The sequence below is a fragment of the Geotrypetes seraphini genome, chromosome 2, assembly GCF_902459505.1.
Source record: "Geotrypetes seraphini chromosome 2, aGeoSer1.1, whole genome shotgun sequence".
Lineage (NCBI taxonomy): Eukaryota > Metazoa > Chordata > Amphibia > Gymnophiona > Dermophiidae > Geotrypetes > Geotrypetes seraphini.
The window spans coordinates 14,229,286-14,252,101 of NC_047085.1; the positions used below are offsets into that span (position 1 = coordinate 14,229,286).

General features: G+C 44.2%; 1 pseudogene; it reads left to right on the forward strand.

Moving 5' to 3' along the window:
- The first annotated feature begins 20,051 nt into the window (after positions 1 to 20,051).
- Positions 20,052 to 22,422, forward strand: LOC117356012 (annotated as a pseudogene).
- Positions 22,423 to 22,816: the final 394 nt, after the last annotated feature.

The following is a 22,816-nucleotide window of genomic DNA, read 5'->3' on the forward strand; positions in this document are numbered from 1 at the left end:
GGGCTTTTGGTATGAAATAGGTAGATTTTCAGGTTGTACACTTTTCTTTTAATTTTTAATATGTGTCCTTCATGTTTAAAAGATATTAATTTAAACACTACATTAAAATATCCTGATTTTTTTTTTTTTATTCATTCATTCACACACACCCCATTTTACAAAACCGTGAAAGCGGTTTTTGTTTTTTTTAAAAAAAATTTTAGATTTTTATTAATTTCTATTTTCACGATCAACAAAATCATTCATTTTAAACAGTTACACATGAAAACACATCAATAAAAAATGAAATCATTGGAAATTTCTCCAACTTTTCTACTGTTAGTCCGCTATAACATAGGCTGAGCTTAAAAGAAAAATCGATATATATATATATATAGGTGTGGAAGGAGTTTTTAGCGCAGCCTGGTGCGCTGAACGCTCTGAGTTTCGGGAGCAGCCCAGAGCATTCAGTGTGCCAGTCGGCACTACAAACCGCTTTTGAGGAGGTCAATTTTCTATACCGTTCTCCCAGAGGAGATCAAAACGATTTACACAACTTATTCAGGTACTTGTGCATTTTTCCCTGGCCGAGCAGAGCGAAGAGTGGTATATGCACATGTTCTGTATCTCAAAATGTGGAGCTGATGGGAGAAATCTGGTGCCATTTTTGGAATCAAGGTCAAATATACCCAGAAACAGGTCTAACATTTGAGTCCCTTCTACCTTGATGCCTTGGAACAAGCTGCCCGAATCGCTACGGCGGGCTCCGTCTCTGGCAGTGTTCAAGGCCCAGTTAAAAGCCCACCTTTTCGAGAGTACTTTCGACTCCTAAATCCTCTCACCTTGGGTTCTGCATCCCCTGCCCTCTATGTCATGTCTGTCCATCCAAGTTAGATTATAAGCTCTACCGAACAGGGACCATCTATAAATGTCAGCCCACCTCTTTGAGAGTGCTTTCGACTCCTAACTCTTCTCACCTTAGGTTCTGCATCCCCCCAACCCTATATGTCATGTCTGTCTGTCCAAGTTAGATTGTAAGCTCTTCAGAGCAGGGACCATCTATAAATGTCAGCCCACCTCTGTGAGAGTGCTTTCGACTCCTAACTCTTCTCACCTTGGGTTCTGCATCCCCAACCCTATATGTCATGTCTGTCTGTCCAAGTTAGATTGTAAGCTCTTCAGAGCAGGGACCATCTATAAATGTCAGCCCACCTCTATGAGAGTGCTTTCAACTCCTAACTCCTCTCACCTTGGGTTCTGCATCCTTAACCCTATACGTCATGTTTGTCTGTTCAAGTTAGATTGTAAGCTCTTCAGAGCAGGGACCATCTATAAATGTCAGCCCACCTCTATGAGAGTGCTTTCGAATCCTAACTCCTCTCACCTTGGGTTCTGCATCCCCAACCCTATATGACATGTCTGTCTGTCCAAGTTAGATTGTAAGCTCTTCAGAGCAGGGACCATCTATAAATGTCAGCCCACCTCTATGAGAGTGTTTTCGACTCCTAACTCCTCTCACCTTGGGTTCTGCATCCCCTGCCCTCTATGTCATGTCTGTCCATCCAAGTTAGATTATAAGCTCTACCAAACAGGGACCTTCTATAAATGTCAGCCCACCTCTTTGAGAGTGCTTTCGACTCCAAACTCTTCTCACCTTGGGTTCTGCATCCCCAACCCTTTATGTCATGTCTGTCCATCCAAGTTAGATTGGCTGGAACTTCACGCTTCCTTCTGAACTCTGTAAGGCAGGAAATCTGCTTTGCTCTCTGCTTAATTGTAATGCTTAATTATTGTAATGCTTCAGAATATTACTTTTCTGTAAGACTATTTCTATAATATATTCTTTATGCAATCACCTCTGGCTTTGCCTATTTGATTCTACTTCCTGGTGAGTCTTCAGTGAGGGAACTGAACCTGGGACCGGGCGTTTGTCAGTACGCATCGCACTTAACCCCTACCACCTAATATTGGGGGGGCCAGTAACAAAACTGACAGTAAGCTCTTCTGAGCAGGGACTGTCTATAAATGTCACAATGTACAGCGCTGCGTCCGTCTTTCAGCGCTATATAAGTGATTAGTAGCTCCGAAATGAGTGCTGGCCAGTGAATTAATAAGATCCTAGACAGTTTGGGTAATAATTTCAGACAGGAGCAAGAGTTCATGAATAAATCCTTCCGTTGGGAATGAACTTGACCTTTCTGACACTTAGGGCTCCTTTTACGTTAGCGGTTTAACGCACATAATAGCGCGCGCTAAACTGCCGGCCACGCTAGACGCTAACGCCAGGATTGAGTTGGCATTAGTTCTAGCCGCGTAGCGTGTAGCGCTAAAAATCTGCCTGCGCTAAAACCGCTAACGCGGCTTCGTAAAAGGAGCCCTTAGGAATAATGAATAACAGTTCATTGATGAGGTTAATGAAAGGAACAGCCACGGAGGAGATGGCAGAGGACGGTATGAGGGCGAGCGATGGACCAGAGGCGCTTGTTTCACGTGGGTGAGATTTCTATAATGCATTCGTTTTGTGGTCCGGTGTGTGATGCGCGGTGAAAAAGCTCCAGGATTGCAGCAAATGTCTCTGGTTATTTCTTTCTCGATCTTTGTCTTCATGCCTGCAGGGTGCTGTCCGCTCCCAAAACGACTGCTTTGCTACTTCTTGTCACAATTCAGTGTATGATGCTAAATATTGCATACAAGCTTCAGAGTCCAAGAAAGTCACTTATTGTCTTGTATCTGTCAGACTCTACAGTATAAATACTAACAGTACAGCTGTCTTATCGACTTGCCTTTTTATTTTTTTTACCAAACTGTGCAAACCACCTCGTACATAGGCCCTTGTTTATTAAGATGTGCCAAGTGTTGTATCGCGTGTTTATCATAAGAACATAAGAACAGCCGCTGCTGGGTCAGACCAGTGGTCCATCGTGCACAATAGTCTGCTCACGCGGTGGCCCCCAGGTCAAAGACCAGTGCCCTAAGCGAGACCATCCCTACCTGGGTACGTTCTGGTTCAGCAGGAACTTATCTAACTTTGTCTTGAATCCCTGAAGGGTGTTTTCCCCTATGACAGACTCCGGAAGAGCGTTCCAGTTTTCCACCACTCTCTGGGTGAAGAAGACCTTCCTTACGTTTGTACAGAATCTATCCCCTTTCAACTTTAGAGAGTGCCCTCTTGTTCTCTCTACCTTGGAGAGGGTGAACAACCTGTCTTTATCTACTTTGTCTTGAATCCCTGGAGGGAGTTTTCCCCTATGACCGACTCCGGAAGAGCGTTCCAGTTTTCCACCACTCTCTGGGTGAAGAAGACCTTCCTTACGTTTGTACAGAATCTATCCCCTTTCAACTTTAGAGAGTGCCCTCTTGTTCTCTCTACCTTGGAGAGGGTGAACAACCTGTCTTTATCTACTAAGTCTATTCCCTTCATTATCTTGAACATTTCAATCATGTCCTTTCTCAGTCTCCTCTTTACAAGGGAGAAGAGGCCCAGTTTCTCTAATCTTTCGCTGTACGGCAACTCCTCCAGCCCCTTAACCATCTTAGTCGTTCTTCTCTGGACCCTTTCGAGTAGCACCGTGTCCTTCATCATGTACAGCGACCAGTGCTGGATGCAGTATTCCAGGTGAGGGTGTATCATGGCCCGATACAGCAGCATGATAACCTTCTCCGATCTGTTCGTGATCCCCCTTTTTAATCATTCCTAGCATTCTGTTTGCCCTTTTCACCACCGCCGCGCATTGCGCAGATGGCTTCTCAGACTTGTCAACCAGTACTCCAAAGTCTCTTTCCTGGGGGGGTCTCTCCAAGTACCGCCCTGGACATCTTGTGTTCATGTATGGGATTTTTTATACCGCCATGCATTACCTTACACTTATCCACGTTGAACCTCATTGGCCATGTCACTGCCCATTTCTCGATAAACACTAACGCATGCATAGGATAACATGCACGCTAACGATTTAGTGCGTGTTTAGCGCACGCTAAGAAGCATAGCTCACCTTAGAAAAAGAGGGGCATGTTTTTTTTAAAAATATTATTTATTTATTAGCCATTTTTCATAAACATATCAAGTGTACACTTGTACAGAAAGGCGGAGCTAATCAAAGAATTTAAATTTCCAATTTAGATTAACCAAAATCAAGACAATATGAACATTAAACTCCACCTCAAGTCCTCAAATCATGAATCCAAGAAGTAGAACAGCGAGCATATTGAAATAAATCATAGAAATATAAAGAAAGGAAAACGGAGACAATCAGCTGAAGGAAGTGACCAAATGAATCATTGAACACACATGTTGTTGTCCCAGCTTTCAGGTTTCAAGTTTCAAGTTTCAAGTTTATTCATTATTTGATTGATCGCCTATCATAATTACTAAGCGATTTACATATACTGAAAAATACAGGATAAAACCATAACAATAATATAAATAAAAATATAAAAATCATTAAAATACTAGACAAATTACTACAGGAAACACTAGGATAGAGGGGAAAGAAATACAATTTATAATAGGAAAGGAGAGAACATTGAGGGTAAATTACAAAAGGATGGGGAAAAACAAAATAAATTTGTAAAAAAGTGACTGGAATGAATGGAAGTAATAAAGAGCAATTAGCATTTCAATTAAGTATTGAAAGCGTCTTTAAAAAGAAAGCTCTTAAGTTGGCTTTTAAATAGGTGTGCAGCTGACAAAAAGGTTGTCAGTTGTGTGGGATCAAAGAAAACATATTTTTGCTTTTGATACAGTATCACACGTTTACATGGGTGACGTAAAAAGAAGGAAGCTCCAAGAGCAATAACTCCCGGTTTCAAAATCAAAAATTCACATCGACGTATCTCGTGCCAGGTCCGCAAACATTTGTATTCTAAATCCCAAGAATTCTTTTAACTTATTTTTGAAGGAAAGTCTCAGCAACCAGATTTTATCTGGTGCCAAGGCAACAGTGAGAAGTAACGTTGCGGATGTCGCTATTTCCTTATCCGACTGTTCCAGCATCAACGAAACATTTAAATCCTGTTGAACCTCTTGTGGTGTCTGTATTTTTTGATGTTGTCCTTCATCCCTTCGTATGGGCAAATAATAGACCTGAGTAAACGGTGGGAGCAAATCTTCTGATATGCCCAATATTTCAGTCATATACCTTTTTATCATATCTCTCGGAGGTATTGTTGCCACTCTAGGAAAATTAATTAATCTGAGATGATTATTACGAGTGAGGTTATCCAAGGCTTCCAGTTTTCTTCTCATATTTATATTATCTCTCATTAATCTAATCTAATCTAATCCTTAGGTTTGTAAACCGCATCATCTCCACGTTCGTAGAGCTCGACGCGGTTTACAGTAGGAGAAATAGGAAGGAACTACAACAGAGGGTTAGAGGTAGAAGTGCTATCTCCTCCTCTCCCTATTGGCTAAGGCTCTTAACATTTGCATCTCCTCTTCCTATAGGCTAAGGCTCTTTCCACCTGCATTGTGATGTCATAGAGCTTTATGGTTATAGAAAAAGAGAAACATGATGGCAGATAAAGGACAAATGGCCTATCCAGTCTGCCCATCCGCAGCATCCGCTATCTAATCTAATCCTTAGGTTTGTATACCGCATCATCTCCACGTTCGTAGAGCTCGACGCGGTTTACAGTAGGAGAAATAGGAAGGAACTACAACAGAGGGTTAGAGGTAGAAGTGCGAAGAAAATTTAGAGGACTTGGGATGCCAAGATATAAGAGTTTCCTTAATTCCTAAGTTGGAGGGAGACTTACATTTTTTGAGAAAAGCCAGGTTTTCAGATGTTTGCGGAAAACTTGGAGAGAGCTCAAGTTCCGAAGAGGGGAGGTAAGGTTGTTCCAGAGCTCAGTGATTTTGAAGTGGAAGGAGGTCCCTAGCTTTCCTGTGTGGGAAATGCCTTTTAGCGAGGGGAAGGATAGTTTTAATTTGTGGGAGGATCTGGTGGTATTAGGGTTTGAGGAATTCCAAGAAAGAGGAATATTTATTAATATTTCAATAAGTTGTTTAGTGGCATCTTTTGAGTCTTTGAGGTCCTGCATATCAGTTTGTAAAGTTTTAATATATGTGTCGTGAGTGTTTCATTTCTGTTCAACTTGGCAAATTTGAGGTTTAAGCGATTTCGCCAGGTCCGCCACTAGATCCCATATCGCCTCAAGAGTTATTTCTCGGGGTTTCTCAATTGTAAAGGATTTTTCAGGCAAAGAGGGGCTAAACTAAACTAAACTAGAAGTAGAGCTCGGCACGGTTTACAGTAATTGGTATAGAAAGAAACTACAATGAAGAATAGAAGGACTTAGAAAGAGAGGTTTAGAGGGAATTAGTAAATCGATGAGGGAGAGGTCATTGCATTTTGGAGAAGAGCCAAGTTTTCATAGAAACATAGAAATAGACGGCAGATAAGGGCCACGGCCCATCTAGTCTGCCCACCCCAATGACCCTCCCCTACCTTTCTCTGTGAATAGATCCCACGTGTCTATCCCATTTGGCCTTAAAATCAGGCACGCTGCTGGCCTCAATAACCTGAAGTGGAAGACTATTCCAGCGATCAACCACCCTTTCAGTGAAAAAGAATTTCCTGGTGTCCCCGTGCAGTTTCCCGCCCCTGATTTTCCACGGATGCCCCCTTGTTGCCGCGGGACCCTTGAAAAAGAAGATATCTTCTTCCACCTCGATGCGGCCCGTGAGATACGTGAATGTCTCGATCATGTCACCCCTCTCTCTGTGATCCTCGAGTGAGTACAGCTGCAACTTATCCAGCCGTTCCTCGTACAGGAGATCCTTGAGTCCCGAGTGGCCATTCTCTGGACCGACTCCAGTCTCAGCACATCCTTACGGTAATGCGGCCTCCAGAATTGCACACAGTATTCCAGGTGGGGCCTCACCATTTATCTATACAATGGCATAATGACTTCAGACTTACGGCTGACGAAACTTCTGCGTATGCAACCTATGATTGGCCTTGCCTTGGATGAAACTTGCTCCACTTGATTGGCAGTCTTCATGTTCTCACTGACGATCACCCCTAAGTCTCGTTCTGCTTCAGTTCTTGTTAGGATCTCGCCATTAAGGGTATAGGACTTGCATGGATTTTGGCTGCCCAGGTGCATAACTTTGCATTTTTTGGCATTGAAGCTGAGTTGCCAGGACTTAGACCGGCGCTCCAGTAGGAGTAGGTCGTGCATCATGTTGTCGGACATTGAATTTATGTCTGTTGTGCTTTTGCCCACTACATTGCTTAGTTTGGCGTCATCGGCGAATAATGTTATTTTACCTCGCAGCCCTTCTGCCAAGTCTCTTATAAAGATGTTGAATAGGATCGGGAGGACTAGGCTCCCGTCTTACATTAAACATCAAAGCAATGTGGATGCCTTTAAGAAATGGTTTAAAAGACGTCTGTTTTGTCGCATGAAGATGTTGGCCGTTGAAAACCTGAGTTGTACTAGGTTGCTTGAGATTGATTTTTGCTATAGGGGAAGCGATTGTCCGGCTGGCATTTTATTTTGATTTTATGTTGAATGCGATGCATATTTTTATTGGTGAAGTCCTATTATGTGTGTGTTGTTGTACTTCGCCTTGTAGAAGGCGGATTATAAATAAGCAAAGGCCACCTTCCAGCTCATTGTACGTATGTATATTCCTCTTTTCAAGCCCTTTCTAATATCTCGTACACGGCCATATAAAAAACACAACACAGTGAAATATTCATGTGTGACGCTTCTGAAACCTTGGTATTGTGTGAATAAACTCTAATATGAAACCAATGAGCCCGGCTGGACATGTATTAAATAACCAATCACGCACAACAGGATGTATATTAAACAAGCAACGCTACACCACAGGGAGTGCGTTAAAGCAGAAGAGACACAAGGCTGAGTACTTTAAAGGTTGATTGCTGTAGAGCGCAGGCCAAAAATTGTTCTTATTCACATTTCGGACTTAGAACTCAATTGAAATGCGCTTGTATTTCTTTTAAAATTCTACATGGTGTCTTGAATCCTCTTATTCCTTTATTTTGGAACGTTTACCGATTCTCCTTTGCGAGAGGTCTCCAACCATTTAAACTCTCACTTCCTTCTAAAAAGGGGATTAAAGGAGTCAAGATCTTCAGTCAATCTTTGGTCTTTAAACTCTCTCAACTCTGGAATTATCTCCCCTTTTTTTAAACTAAACTAAACTAAGCCTTAAGTGTATATACCGCATCATCTCCACGGAAGTGGAGCTCGACACGGTTTACAAAGCATTAAAAATATAAGAAGAGAGAGGAGAAAGATTTACAAGAGCGTATGGATAGAGGGGATGTAAACAGGAGAAGAAATGTTATATGTTAGAGAAAAGCCAGGTTTTCAGTTGTTTTCGGAATAGTTGGAGGGAGTCCAGGTTCCGCAGCGGGATAGTGAGATCGTTCCAAAGGCCCGTGATTTGGGAGAGGAGGGATTTTCCCAGTTTGCCTGCATGGAGGATGCCGTGTAGAGAGGGGTTTAAGGAGTTCCAGTTCATTTCAATTTTTCCATAAATCTTTAAAAACTACTCTATTTGCCAAACATTTTGAAAATTAATTCTTTTGAAAATTTTGCCATTATCTTCTATTTCTCGTTTGTAAATCATTCCCTGTTTATTTAATCGCTGTAAACCGAGTCGAGCCTTCTCAGAATGACGACTCGGTAGACAAAGTTAAGCTTTAGTTTGGTTTAATAAGGCGCCTATTTTATAAAAACATCCTGGGGTTTCAAACAATTCGTCCCAGATATTGGATCTAGATTTGCAGGTCAGTGGAAAGAAAAATATGGCGTGTGCCAGCTGGCAAACTTTATTCAAGGGACACAGTAACGAACGCAGGGGTTCGTGGCTCTTTAACGGATAGATTCATGAAAGTGTGCCGAAAATTCGGCGTAAAAATATATGGCGCTAAGTGTCAATTCTAAATGGCGATTGCCTGACATTGCCATTAGTAAGAGGGCTTGGGTGCACTCAAGTTTATGCGTGACCACTTACGCCGTGTCAAAGGCTGATATGAATGGTTGCGCCTAAAGTTGATGCGCAATGCGTGATGAGTGTAATTGCAAGACCCGCCCATGTATACAGTACTCCCCTGCGAATTCGCGGTCGGCGGTTCGCGGTCCCGGTCATTCACGGTATTTTACGCCCACAAACCGCCGACCAGGAGAGGACAGCTGGAGAGGCAGGAGAGGGCAGCCAGAGCGCTGGCGAGTGAAGGAAATCACTCGTTGGATGTTCCGACCGCCTCTTCCTGTACTGAAGTCGGGCCTCACCAATCAGGAGCTGCTTTGACACGCAGCTCCTGATTGGTGAGGCCCGACTTTAGTACAGGAAGAGGCGGTCGGAGCGTACAGCGAGTGATTTCCTTCACTCGCCGAGCGCTCCGGCTGCTCTCTCCTGCCTCTCCCGCTGCCCTCTCCAGTCTCCCCCACGAAAAACTGTATTCGCGGTTTTTCAAGATTCGCAAAGGTTCCTGGAATGGAACCCCCGCAAATATAGGGGGAGTACTGTATGCCTCTTATGTAGCTGCATACAATAGCATGTAGACACAGGGGAGCTCGTTATTCAAAAACAGCTGAACTCCTACAAAACTGTAGCATGGTTTTCAGCGCGGGCCACAGCCGTAACAGCTCCACTCATAGGAATTCTATGAGCATCGGAGCTGTTGCCGGTAGGTGCGAGTCCTGCTCGAGAGACTGAGAATTGCTGGATAACTCACTCCCACAACTTGGTCTCTGAATTCTTCATCCTTTCCGCCACAGAATGCCATAATTTGCTTTGCTGTCTTTACAGATACTGTATGAGGGCCTTGTCCTTTCTGAACACTTCAATTGACCTTTGACCCATTGTGATACTGCCTGGTTGGCCTGGAACTTCCTCTCCAATGGCAGAATTGACATCGGGGAGAGGAATGCTGATCAGCCTGGTAGATTGCGAAGGCAACGCGAGGACTCCGCGATCGACTCACATTGCCTTCGCGATCTACCAGTCGATCGCGATCGACGTATTGGGCACCCCTGTTCTAATTTGTACCGCTGTAGATTATAAATCATAAGTGCCAAGAACTTTTTTTTTACTTATTTATCTTTATTCAAATTAAAATAGTTCAAACAAGTTAATGGGTATGAAAAATTAAATTGTTTCTACTCGTAAAGAAATGGGAAGGCAAGAAACCAAAGTAGATCTGACCAACTTTCTTGAGAACTCCTTGGAAGTAGTAACTGGGAGAGCTTGGGGCAGCAGTGGCCTGTTCCCCGATGGCGGTGGCAGTGGCTTGGGGGAGGGCAGGGAGAAAGAAAGAAAGGGGGCAGGCAGGGAGACAGAAGGAAAGAAGAGAAACAGAAAGAAAGGGGATATGAAGAGAGAAAAAAATGAAAGGGAGGCAGGGAGAAAGAAAGGGCAGGGAGAGAGGAAGAAAAAGTTGGGGGAGAGAATGAGGTCTGGAGGAGAGGAAGCATTCAGGCTGAAAGCGGGGAAGAAAGATTGCATGCACAGTCAGAAGAAGAAAGTGCAACCAGAGACTCATGAAATCACCAGACAACAAAGGTAGGAAAAATGATTTTATTTTCAATTTAGTGATCAAAATGTGTCCGTTTTGAGAATTTTTATCTGCTGTCTATATTTTGCACTATGGCCCCCTTTTACTAAACCGCAATAGCGTTTTATAGCGCAGGGAGCCTTTCAGCGTCGAGAGCCACGCGGGGCATTCAGCGCAGCTCCCTGCCCTAAAAACTGCTATTGTGGTTTAGTAAAAAGGGAGGGGGTATATTTGTCTATTTTTGTATGGTTGTTACTGAGATGACATTGCATAGAGTCATCTGCCTTGACCTCTTTGAAAAAACCCCTGAATATAAATAATAATTCACATTTTCTCTGCGTACGGTGTGCTTTTTAAAATTTTATTGTTGGTAGATCATTTTGACTTGGTCATTTTAAAAGTGGCTCGCAAGCCCAAAAGGTGGGGGCACCCCTGAATTAGAACATTAAAAATCACTTGTCTCTCAGGTCATCCCTCTGGTCCTCCTCTCCCCCAGCTGACAAAATCATCACCTCTGCCACCAAATTGAAATGCAACGTAATTGAGTTGCCACACACAGCTGCTGGGTCCGGGACCTGGATGGAGGCTCCCAGCGGTTAACCTAACCTAATCACGGGACGCAGTAACTTCATTAGGAGAGCCCTTGAGCCCCCTGCTTTCTGCTCGGTGTGTGCTTTCTGGAAATCAGAGCCGACGACGGTCCCTGGGAATTTTCTTCCCAGCCTTTGCTTGCTCAGGGATTCTTTGCTTGTGCTTCCTTGCAGAGCTCTGATGATTGATTTTTTTTTTTTTTTTTGGGGGGGGGAGCAGCTCGGCAAGGTGGAACGGCGAGGAAGGGGGTTGTGTGGGGCACATGCAAGAGAATGCACACGCATGAACGGAGCGTCTTGGGATACCCTGAGATTGCAGAAATTTTCAGCCTTTGGGTTAGCAGTTTAGTGAAAGCAATCGGTCCTGTGTCATTTTGACAGTGATGCATTTGCTCTCTAGCAGTAAGAAGGGCAGGTTATAAAAGCCTATGAAAACAAAGGGAAAAAAAATACCAGGATTAGTCCAGCCTGCCCTCCAGAACCTTTAACTGTTTCAAATAAACACGGATGCAATTCTTTGAGTTTAGAAAGTGTTTTTATGAATGAGTGTTCACTGCTCGGGTCAATTATGTGTAGCCCCCCATCCTCCAATTAGTTTAGGTTCTGATCTCTTCACTTTCTCAAAACATGGTGCGGATTCTCTGGGTTGTAGGAAGAGATTCCTCCAGAGAAGCATAATTAAACTCTGGAATTTGTTGCTGGAGAATGTGGTGAAATCAGTTAGCATAGCAGGGTTTAAAAAAGGTTTGGATATTTTCCTAACAGAGAAGTCCGTAGGCCATTATTGAGATGGCTTGCGGAAATCCACTGCTTATTCCAAGGATAAGCAGCATAAAATCTGTTTCACTACTTGGGATCTAGCTAGGGACTTGGGAACAGAAAACTGGGCTAGATTGACAATTGGTTTGACCTAGTTTGGCTGTTCTTATGTGAGCCATGTATAGGACAGTCAAGCCGGACGTACGCGGTACGCTGGTTCGGCTAGTCTCAGTTAGGGTGCTGATCTTTGATCAGAGGGCCGCCGTGTGAGCGGACTGATGGGCAGGATGGACCACTGGTCTGACCCAGCAGCGGCAATTCTTATGTTCTTATGTTAATATTCAGTACTTAACCGCATAAATGCAACCACATAAAGATAGGCCTGCATTTTACGCAGTCAAATTTAACTGCTCTCTACAGGCCTGTTTGCTATTTTCATATGTCTGTTGCCTAACTTTCTACCTTGGATTGTCATATGAATTGTTGCTTTCCTATTGATTTTGAAGTTCCTTTTTTTATGGATTTATTTTAGAATTTACATTGCTTTGTCCTGCTTTGACAACTAAAAGTGGTATCGTAAATCTGCAATAAATAAAGTGCAATGTGCGACAGCGGCTAAAAAAGCAAACAGAATGCTAGGTATGATTATAAAGGGGATGGTCAATAAAACTAAGAATGTGATAATGCCTCTGTATCTCTCCGTGGGGTGACCTCACCTTGAGTAGGTAAGGAAAAAAGAGGTAAGCTTTCATACACTATAAAAGATGACAGAAAGAGGAAGACGGGCAAAAATATCTGGAAAAGTTAAGAGAGGCTGGTTGAGTAGTCAGGAAAGCAAAGACACAAATGGAAGAACAAATAGCCGACATAGTAATTAATCTATGGAAATACATTTTCACAGAAAGGGTGGTAGATGTATCGAATAGTCTCCCAGTACATGTGGTGGAGGCAAAGACCGTGTCTGAATTCAAGAAAGCGTGGGACAGGCACATGGGATCTGTTAGGGAGAGGAGGAGATAGTGGATGCTGTGGATGGACAGACTGGGTGGACCGTTTGGCCTTTATCTGCCGTCATGCTTTTATGTTTCTGTGTTACCGTGGAACATGGCCATGCTCCTCTGGAGCCCCTTCAGAGCCAACTGGGAAGCTGGAAGCCAGAAATTCTGATTCTTTGATATCGTGGTGGACAAGACAATGAAGCCGTCGGCACAGTGCGCAGCGGCCACTAAGAAAGCGAATAGAATGCTAGGTATAATCAAGAAGGGTATTACAACCAGAACAAAAGAAGTTATCCTGCCGTTGTATCGGGCGATGGTGCGCCCGCATCTGGAATACTGCGTCCAATATTGGTCGCCGTACCTAAAGAAGGATATGGCGATACTCGAGAGGGTTCAGAAGAGAGCGACACGTTTGATAAAAGGTATGGAAAACCTTTCATACGCTGAAAAACTGGAGAAACTGGGGCTCTTTTCCCTGGAGAAGCGGAGACTTAGATTGAGACTTCTAAGATCATGAAAGGCATAGAGAAAGTGGAATGGGACAGATTCTTCAAACTTTCAAAAACTACAAAAACAAGAGGGCATTCGGAAAAATTGAGAGGGGGGCAGATTCAGAACCAATGCTAGGAAGTTCTTTTTCACCCAACGGGTGGTGGACACCTGGAATGCGCTTCCAGAGAGTGTGATAGGACAGGGTACGGTATTGGAGTTCAAGAAACATAGAAACATAGAAAAAAGCAGCAGAAAAGGGCTATAGCCCACCAAGTCTGCCCATTCCAAGTATCTGAAGGAAAAGGGGATAGAAGGGTATAGATAGAGGGTTACGTAACAGGTCTGGACCTGATGGGCCACCACGTGAGTGGACTGCTGGGCATGATGGACCTCTGGTCTGACCCAGCAGACGCACTGCTTATGTTCTTATGGTGAAGTGAAAGAATCAAACAGTTGGAGAAGTAGAGAAAAGATCTGGTCACTCGTACATTAAAGGTCTTATGGATCAGCATACAACAGTGGTGAGTAGTGGTGCTGCCCGATTCACGATTCGAATCAATTCACTGTTCACTTTGGGTGAATAGATTTTTTTTTTGTTTTGTTTTTACATCAGGCTAGCCGATTCAGTAACCCAGGGTTTCTCCCTGCTTGTTGGGGGTATGCGGGCTGACCGCTGACCGCTGCCGCTGCTGCTCCCCCACTCGCCACCACCGCCACTGCTGCTCGCCGCCCACTCACCGCCGCAATTCCAGGAAGGAAAGGGAACGGCCAGCGTGCAGTGATGGCACGCCGCCGGCCCAGAAGCCCACCCCCGACCTCAGTTCTGACGTTGGGGAGAAGGTCCGGGCCAGCCAACCGAAAGTGACATCAGGGAGCTGACACCGATGCGGGCAGCAAGTTCATGATGCTGGGGAAATTAAAGAGCTACGAAGGAAGGGAAGGGGCGCCTGAGTGTGGCAGGGAGGGGGTGGGAAGGAGTGAGGGAGCGGAGAGGAGGATGGTGCCCAGGGCAGATCGCCCCCCTATCCCCCTTGCAAGACAAATCATGGGCTGCATACGAAGGGGTTTCGTCAGTCGTAAGGCGGAAGTCATTATGCCATTGTATAGATCCATGGTGAGGCCCCACCTGGAATACTGTGTGCAATTCTGGAGGCCGCATTATCGCAAGGATGTGCTGAGACTGGAGTCGGTGCAAAGAATGGCCACCCTGATGGTCTCGGGACTCAAGGATCTACCATACGAAAAACGGCTTGACAAATTACAGCTATACTCGCTCGAGGAGCGCAGAGAGAGGGGGGACATGATCGAGACGTTCAAGTATCTTACGGGCCGCATCGAGGCGGAGGAAGATATCTTCTTTTTCAAGGGTCCCACGACAACAAGAGGGCATCCGTTGAAAATCAGGGGCGGGAAACTACGAGGTGACACCAGGAAATTCTTTTTCACTGAAAGAGTGGTTGATCGCTGGAATAGTCTTCCACTACAGGTGATTGAGGCCAGCAGCGTGCCTGATTTTAAGGCCAAATGGGATCGGCACATGGGATCTATTCACAGGGCAAAGGTAGGGGAGGGACATTAAGGTGGGCAGACTAGATGGGCCGTGGGCCCTTATCTGCCGTCTATTTCTATGTTTCTATGTTACCACTGGGCTTTGCTCCATTTGTCACAGGAGAATCACAAATACTTGCTATAGGTGAAACCTTTTTCTTTAAGTATCCTGGCAAATGTTTGGTTTCCTATCAAATAATCAATATAAAATTTTGAATGCTTTTTTTAACGAGATAACGCCTTTTACGAGATAATGTTACTTGGATTGCTTTCTCAGGTCTAAGGCCCAGTAGAGGTTTCTGCCACGGCCCGGAGCGTGAAATGTGCCGATGTTTTTCTGGCGCTCATAGGAATTCAATTAGTATTTAGCGCTCTGACGTAGAATTTGGGTGACTCCTCAATTGAGCGCAGGACAAAAGCGCTCCGACAAAGATGCGCCGACAATCACATGCAGGACGTACGCTCGCTGCCAGTTCTTACGCTTTAAACCTGTTACATTAGCGCTGTGAGGGGTGTGTGGGGGGAACCCCCCACTACATGTACGAGTCCTCGCGCTCCCGTTGGGGGAAGTGGGAGGGAACCCCCATTACACTGAAAAACTCCCGAACTTCGCAAACTTAACAGAAAACGTAAGTTTTAAGTGTACTTGGGGGGGGTTTCACCCCTCCAAACCACCCCTCAACGGCAGCACGAGGACTTCTACATTTACTGGGGGAGCTTCTTCCCCATACCCTCCCTCACAGCGGTAACGTTACCGGTTTAAAGTGGCAGGACCGGTGGCACACATACGCCCTGTGCACCATGGTTGGCGTGCCTTTGTTGGTGCGCCAATGTCTGGCGCGCTTTAGTTACAGAACCAGAATTTGGGGTAAGGTAAACTAGAATCAACTTAGAGGGCCAGGACAAAATGTGAACTTCTGCAACTCTATCATTTCGGCAGCCACGGACTGTGATTGCGAATTGTAGCCGTGACTTTAACGTGAAGTAAAAGGGGTGCGCTCTGATTTATCCAGTTCTCCTAACCTTGACTTTATTCCCTGGTCTGGGTTCAAACCTCTAAGGCTGATTTATACATCCCAGCTTCAGGCATGACTTCATGGCGCTTAGTTAATTTTCATATTTCAAGATTTTATGCTTTTATTTTATGCCTTCTAATGTTCCACATTATTCCAAAGGGTTTCACATAATGTTCATTTAATTATCTGATTTATATGACCCAGCTTCGGGATGACAACGAAAAGGAAGTTATGTCACCTTTGTCACAGTCCTCTTTTTTTGTATGATTCCTAGTTGACAGTGTTGGGCAACATCTGTGGTATTCTGAGAATAATTTTCTAGAAAAGTTATGGGATACCTAAGCCATATCTTTGTGCACACATACACTATTTCAATAAAAAAAACCAAAAAAAACTATAAGGCGTAAAGGGGATGGAACTTGATATACCGCTTTTTCTGTGTGGTGGCAGACTGGATGAGCCATTTGGCCTTTATCTGCCATCATGTTTCTATGTTTCTATATCCGTAAAGCTCTATGACCTCACAATGCAGGTGTAAAGAGCCTTAGCCAATAGGAAGAGGAGATGCAAATGTTAAGAGCTTTAGCCAATAGGGAGAGGAGGAGATAGTGGATGCTGCGGATGGGCCATTTGGCCTTTATCTGCCATCATGTTTCTATAACCATAAAGCTCTATGACATCATAATGCAGGTGTAAAGAGCCTTAGCCAATAGGGAGAGGAGGGGATATAGTTGTATGACCTCACAATGCAGGTGTAAAGAGCCTTAGCCAATAGGAAAAGGAGATGCAAATGTTAAGAGCTTTAGCCAATAGGGAGAGGAGGAGATAGTGGATGCTGCAGATGGGCCATTTGGCCTTTATCTGCCATCATGTTTCTATAACCATAAAGCTCTATGACATCATAATGCAGGTGTAAAGAGCCTTAGCCAATAGGAAGAGGAGATGCAAATGTTAAGAGCCTTAGCTGTGGATTTGAAGGAAAAGTTCTTTAGCTCATACTTGTTACAAAAAAAATAAATAACTAAAACATTTCCAAGGAAAACTTATCCTGTCTTTATTCCAAGCACCCAAGAACTAAATTTAAACCTAAAGATTTGTGGATTTAATAATTGTCCATCCTGAGAATCCGTTTTCTTGTCTGATGCCCAGGGTAATTTAGCTCCAAGGTAACTTCAGAGCATATAATACTTGATTTGATTGTTGGGGTTGTCTGGAGTCCACTGCGCCAATCATGACGCCTGTCGCGGAAGAGTAAGAGAGCATAAAATACTTCAAGGAGGCATATCAGATTTAGAACCCCGGGCCTTTACAAACTCACTCCTTCAGGGACAAATGGAGAAAGCCATGCTGCTTCTTCCACGAAATTAGCGAGACAAAAATGATGAACTATGCGATATGCAGTGAGCGTGCAGATTACCGACGTGTTAAAAACGCAGCAGCAATTGTGTAACGCCATCTTTCAAGGCAGTGCCTTAGCGGTGACTGGGTCAGCTACAGACAGGAAGATTACGATTGGTTTTTTTTTTTTACATTACATTAGTGATTTCTATTCCGCCATTACCTTGCAGTTCAAGACGGATTACATCCAAACTAGAACAACAATTACATTCAAAATTTGAAGGAATAAAATAAGCGATGACTTAAAATTTTTAAGGTAATAAAAATGTCGGGTAAAAGAGTTACCAACGGGAAGTAGAAGTCTTTAGGAGATAGGAATAGGGTGAATTATGGGGTTTTCGATAACGTTTGGTAAATATAAGAATATTAGAGAGTATTAAGGGTATAGAGAGTGTTGGATGTTGGGTTGGGATTGGTCGTGCTGGATAGGTTTTATGTATTTTTTTGAAGAGTATGGTTTTAGTATCTCTCTTGAAGGTTTTGTAGTTTGTTCTGCGTCAACTCAATCTCTGAGATTCTGCCAGGGGACCCGGGTTGGCCACTGTCGGAGGCAGGCAGCTGGGCTTGATGGACCATTGGTCTGACCCAGTATGGGGAAAATAGAGGGATTTGTAAATTGTCTTTGCAGTCTGTAATCATAGGTGATATCAGAAAAAGGACCTCTATGCTCTGGAAAGCTACTCTACTGTCATCCTACACAGTGATAACAACAGAATAAAATATTTGGATAGGATTCTTTGGTAGTTAGAGCCAAGGGACAATGACTGATTGTTTGAGTACCAAATTCTGAGCTTTGCATTCTAGTTTCACTCTGCAGTAAACAAAAAAGAGGTCACATCAACAGCGAACGACGCGGACATGAGCAGGTTGTGTGCCACTGACTTTTTAGCTTTACCAGAGCAAGCAAATGACTGCATGACCTCAAAAGATGTTTTCAGAAACGGTGAGCCACATGCGTCAGAAAGAAGACCAGCCCTTCCACCGAGGGAAGAAGGATAATTTATCAATTTAGTAAATCCGCTAACCCAGGGGTAGGGAACTCCGGTCCTCGAGAGCCGTATTCCAGTCGGGTTTTCAGGATGTCCCCAATGAATGTGCATGAGATCTATTTGCATGCACTGCTTTCAATGCATATTCATTGGGGACATCCTGAAAACCCGACTGGAATACGGCTCTCGAGGACTGGAGTTGCCAACCCCTGTGGTTGCATTTATCACCTCCTAGAGCAGCGGTAGGGAACTCCGGTCCTCGAGAGCCGTATTCCAGTCGGGTTTTCAGGATTTCCCCAATGAATATGCATGAGATCTATTTGCATTCACTGCTTTCAATGCATATTCATTGGGGACATCCTGAAAATACAGCTCTCGAGGACCGGAGTTCCCTACCCCTGTGGTTGCATTTATCACCTCCTAGAGCAGCGGTAGGGAACTCCGGTCCTCGAGAGCCGTATTCCAGTCGGGTTTTCAGGATGTCCCCAATGAATGTGCATGAGATCTATTTGCATGCACTGCTTTCAATGCATATTCATTGGGGACATCCTGAAAACCCGACTGGAATACGGCTCTCGAGGACTGGAGTTGCCAACCCCTGTGGTTGCATTTATCACCTCCTAGAGCAGCGGTAGGGAACTCCGGTCCTCGAGAGCCGTATTCCAGTCGGGTTTTCAGGATTTCCCCAATGAATATGCATGAGATCTATTTGCATTCACTGCTTTCAATGCATATTCATTGGGGACATCCTGAAAATACAGCTCTCGAGGACCGGAGTTCCCTACCCCTGTGGTTGCATTTATCACCTCCTAGAGCAGCGGTAGGTAACTCCGGTCCTCGAGAGCCGTATTCCAGTCGGGTTTTCAGGATGTCCCCAATGAATGTGCATGAGATCTATTTGCATGCACTGCTTTCAATGCATATTCATTGGGGAAATCCTGAAAATCCGACTGGAATACGGCTCTCGCGGACCGGAGTTCCCTACCCCTGCGCTAACCCAAAGAGCACAAAGCTCTGTCAATTACAAACAAGCAACAACAACAACAAAAAAAAAATGCAACAAACTTCTCCATCACAGCCCCATCTCTTTGGAACTCATTATGCCAGGAACTACGGGATGAACCTATGCTAGATCATTTCAAAGGAAAAGTAAAAACGTTTCTTTTTCAAGATGCGTTCAACCTCTAACCTCTAACCTCTTGCCTTATGAAACATTATCTTCATTTCTGCTTTGGTTATCAGATGGGATCTCCCTTCCTTTTGTATTTCCCCTATATGGCTCGCTTTCCTTTTATATAATGTAATTTGTTACATTAATCCTATCGTTCCAGTAGGTCCTGTATGTTTTAATGTATGTTACTCTATTTTACTATTTATTCTCTTAAAAGACTGATAGGTGGTATATCAATTTTTTTTTTTTTTAATTAAACTTGAAACAAACATTAAAATACTAAAGAGCGAAACAGAGAAATCACTAAACAGAAAGGAATACAATAGACTAGTTATTCTTCCTCTTTCTTTTCTCACTCCCCCCTTCTCATACAGGGACACATGGCTGCTTATTCTTTCAGGGGCTCCCTGGGGATGCAAATAATTCTGATACAAAAAGGCAGATATCATATTCTACCAACAGCCGCTAATAGCAGGGGTTTCTGTAGAGAGGACAAAGAGAGAAAGGGGATAGCCTTAAAGAGTGGAAATTGTATTTCAAAAAAACTTCAAGATAATAAATGGACGTGGTGATATGAATGGAGGCAATTGTGTGGTTAAGCTTCGTACAATGCCACGCTACTATGCAACAGAAGATGTTCCTGGTAAACTGCCGAGTCATGGCAAAAAGCCCTTTAGCCCAGAGTTCTTCAACCACCGGTCCATGGACCAGTGCCGGTCCACAGAAATTTCCTGCCGGTCCACAGGGCCAGCACGTGCATCAGGCCCAAAACAGTGTTCTTCAACCGCCGGTCCACGGTGCGATCGATGCGGCGTTATCTTCGAGCCAGCTCCCTCTTCCTCACGGATTCAGTGCACAAAGCCACGGGCAGTGGCTCCTACGCGTGTCTTGCGCCTGAACAGGAAGCCTTCTCTCTGACGTTGCAACGTCGGAGGGAAGGCTTCCAGATGAGGGACGTGCAAGGTGCAATTAGTACTATTATGGGGCGGGGTCTGGGGTGGAGATTGGGTAGAGATGGGCGGGGTCTGGCCCACAACTTAGCCCAGTGTTCTTCAACCATCGGTCCACGGTGCGATCGATGCGGCGTTATCTTCCAGCCAGCCAGCTCCCTCTTCCTCACTGATTCAGTGCACAAAGCCACGGGCAGTGGCTCCTACGCGTGTCTTGCGCCTGAACAGGAAGCCTTCTCTTTGACGTTGCAACATCAGAGGGAAGGCTTCCAGATGAGGCACGGGACGTGCAAGGTGCACTTAGTACCATTATGGGGGCGGGGTCTGGGGTGGAGATTGGGTAGAGATGGGCGGGGTCTGGCCCACAACTTAGCCCAGTGTTCTTCAACCATCGGTCCACGGTGCGATCGATGCGGCGTTATCTTCCAGCCAGCCAGCTCCCTCTTCCTCACTGATTCAGTGCACAAAGCCACGGGCAGTGGCTCCTACGCGTGTCTTGCGCCTGAACAGGAAGCCTTCTCTTTGACGTTGCAACATCAGAGGGAAGGCTTCCAGATGAGGCACGGGACGTGCAAGGTGCACTTAGTACCATTATGGGGGCGGGGTCTGGGGTGGAGATTGGGTAGAGATGGGCGGGGTCTGGCCCACAACTTAGCCCAGTGTTCTTCAACCATCGGTCCACGGTGCGATCGATGCGGCGTTATCTTCCAGCCAGCCAGCTCCCTCTTCCTCACTGATTCAGTGCACAAAGCCACGGGCAGTGGCTCCTACGCGTGTCTTGCGCCTGAACAGGAAGCCTTCTCTTTGACGTTGCAACATCAGAGGGAAGGCTTCCAGATGAGGCACGGGACGTGCAAGGTGCACTTAGTACCATTATGGGGGCGGGGTCTGGGGTGGAGATTGGGTAGAGATGGGCGGGGTCTGGCCCACGACTTAGCCCAGTGTTCTTCAACCGCCGGTCCACGGACCGATGCCGGTCCACAGAATAATTATTTTATTTCTGCCGGTCCATAGGTGTAAAAAGATTGAAAAGCACTGCTTCAGCCTACGTAAGCAGAGACTGCATGCTTCCGTCACCCCGGAACAGTTTTTATTCTCCTCACTGGTCGTCGCAGGGGAAAACATGCGGTCTTCTTGAAGCAGCTTCCAACTGGCTTGCTTTTCAGAAATCTGTCATTGCCACATCTACCAAACTTGATGTGTCTAGCATAAAAGTCCCAAAGCATCTGACAGATTCCTGTTTTAAGAAGAAGGAGCTGCACAAATCCAAACACCAAGAGGGAAAAATCTTTGACTCAGAGAAGGAAAACTATGAGGTAACCACCCAGCGCAAGGCAGACCAGAAGACTGTGACCTCTCAACTCCTGCCTCTCATCAAGAAAGTGCCCCAGCTTTGTGGTTACCTACGTTCTTCATTCTCATGGAACAATTTATCAGTAGAGTTAAGAAAGGAAGAATTATTTCAAAATTTTAAAAGACATTTAGAGGCACTTTTTTTTCAAATGGCCTTTTTAAATTAAGTAATAGTTTTCTTTATTTTTGTTAGTTGGATAATCTTATGCCTCTCCAATTATTTGTGGGCTTGAAAAGGAATGTTTGTGTTGTATATGATTGTAAACATTTACTGTAAGTTGCCTTTTTTTTTCCTTGGTATCTATTGATATTGTAAACTTTAAATTTATAAATAAAGAAAAAAATTAAGTAATTGAATCTGGGACTGCAGTCTGCATTAACTTGTATTAATTTGAATTAATTTCTATTTATATAATTTTAATTTTAATTTTTTTATATTCATTTTAGTTGTAATATGTATTAGAAATATTAATTATTTTCCTCTTTCTTTTCTATTTTTTAAATTGAATTCTTTTCACAAATTTGATTGAGTTATGTTGTAAACCGCTGTGATCCTTTTTGACTGTATAGGCGGTACATAAAGATTTTAATAAACATAAACATTTTCCGATGGAGTTTATCCTCGTAGACTAGTGTTCTAAAAAGTTAAAAGCAAATTAATTAGAAATGTTTGGAACCCAAACATAAAGAAAGAAAAGAAATGGAGTTATTAGGATTACATTTTTTTGTGTATGTTTATTTTGGGGATAACAGCGGAATAGTAAGATAGATGTAGATGATAGAGTGAACCTTTCAGAAGCCAGGTTTGATCGTGCCTAAATTCATAGGTCCTACTTTCATCAAAGGGGGGGGGGTTCTCATTTTGTCAATCATAAATAAGACTCCCTCCCTCCTACACACCAGATCTGAGTAACCAGTAACACCATTCCCCAGGAACTCACCACCTGGCGCATCTGCTCATTCATTCTAATTGCCATCATAGAGCTTTGGGAATTATTAAATAGATGCCACAATATCACGGGCATTAGGCATGAC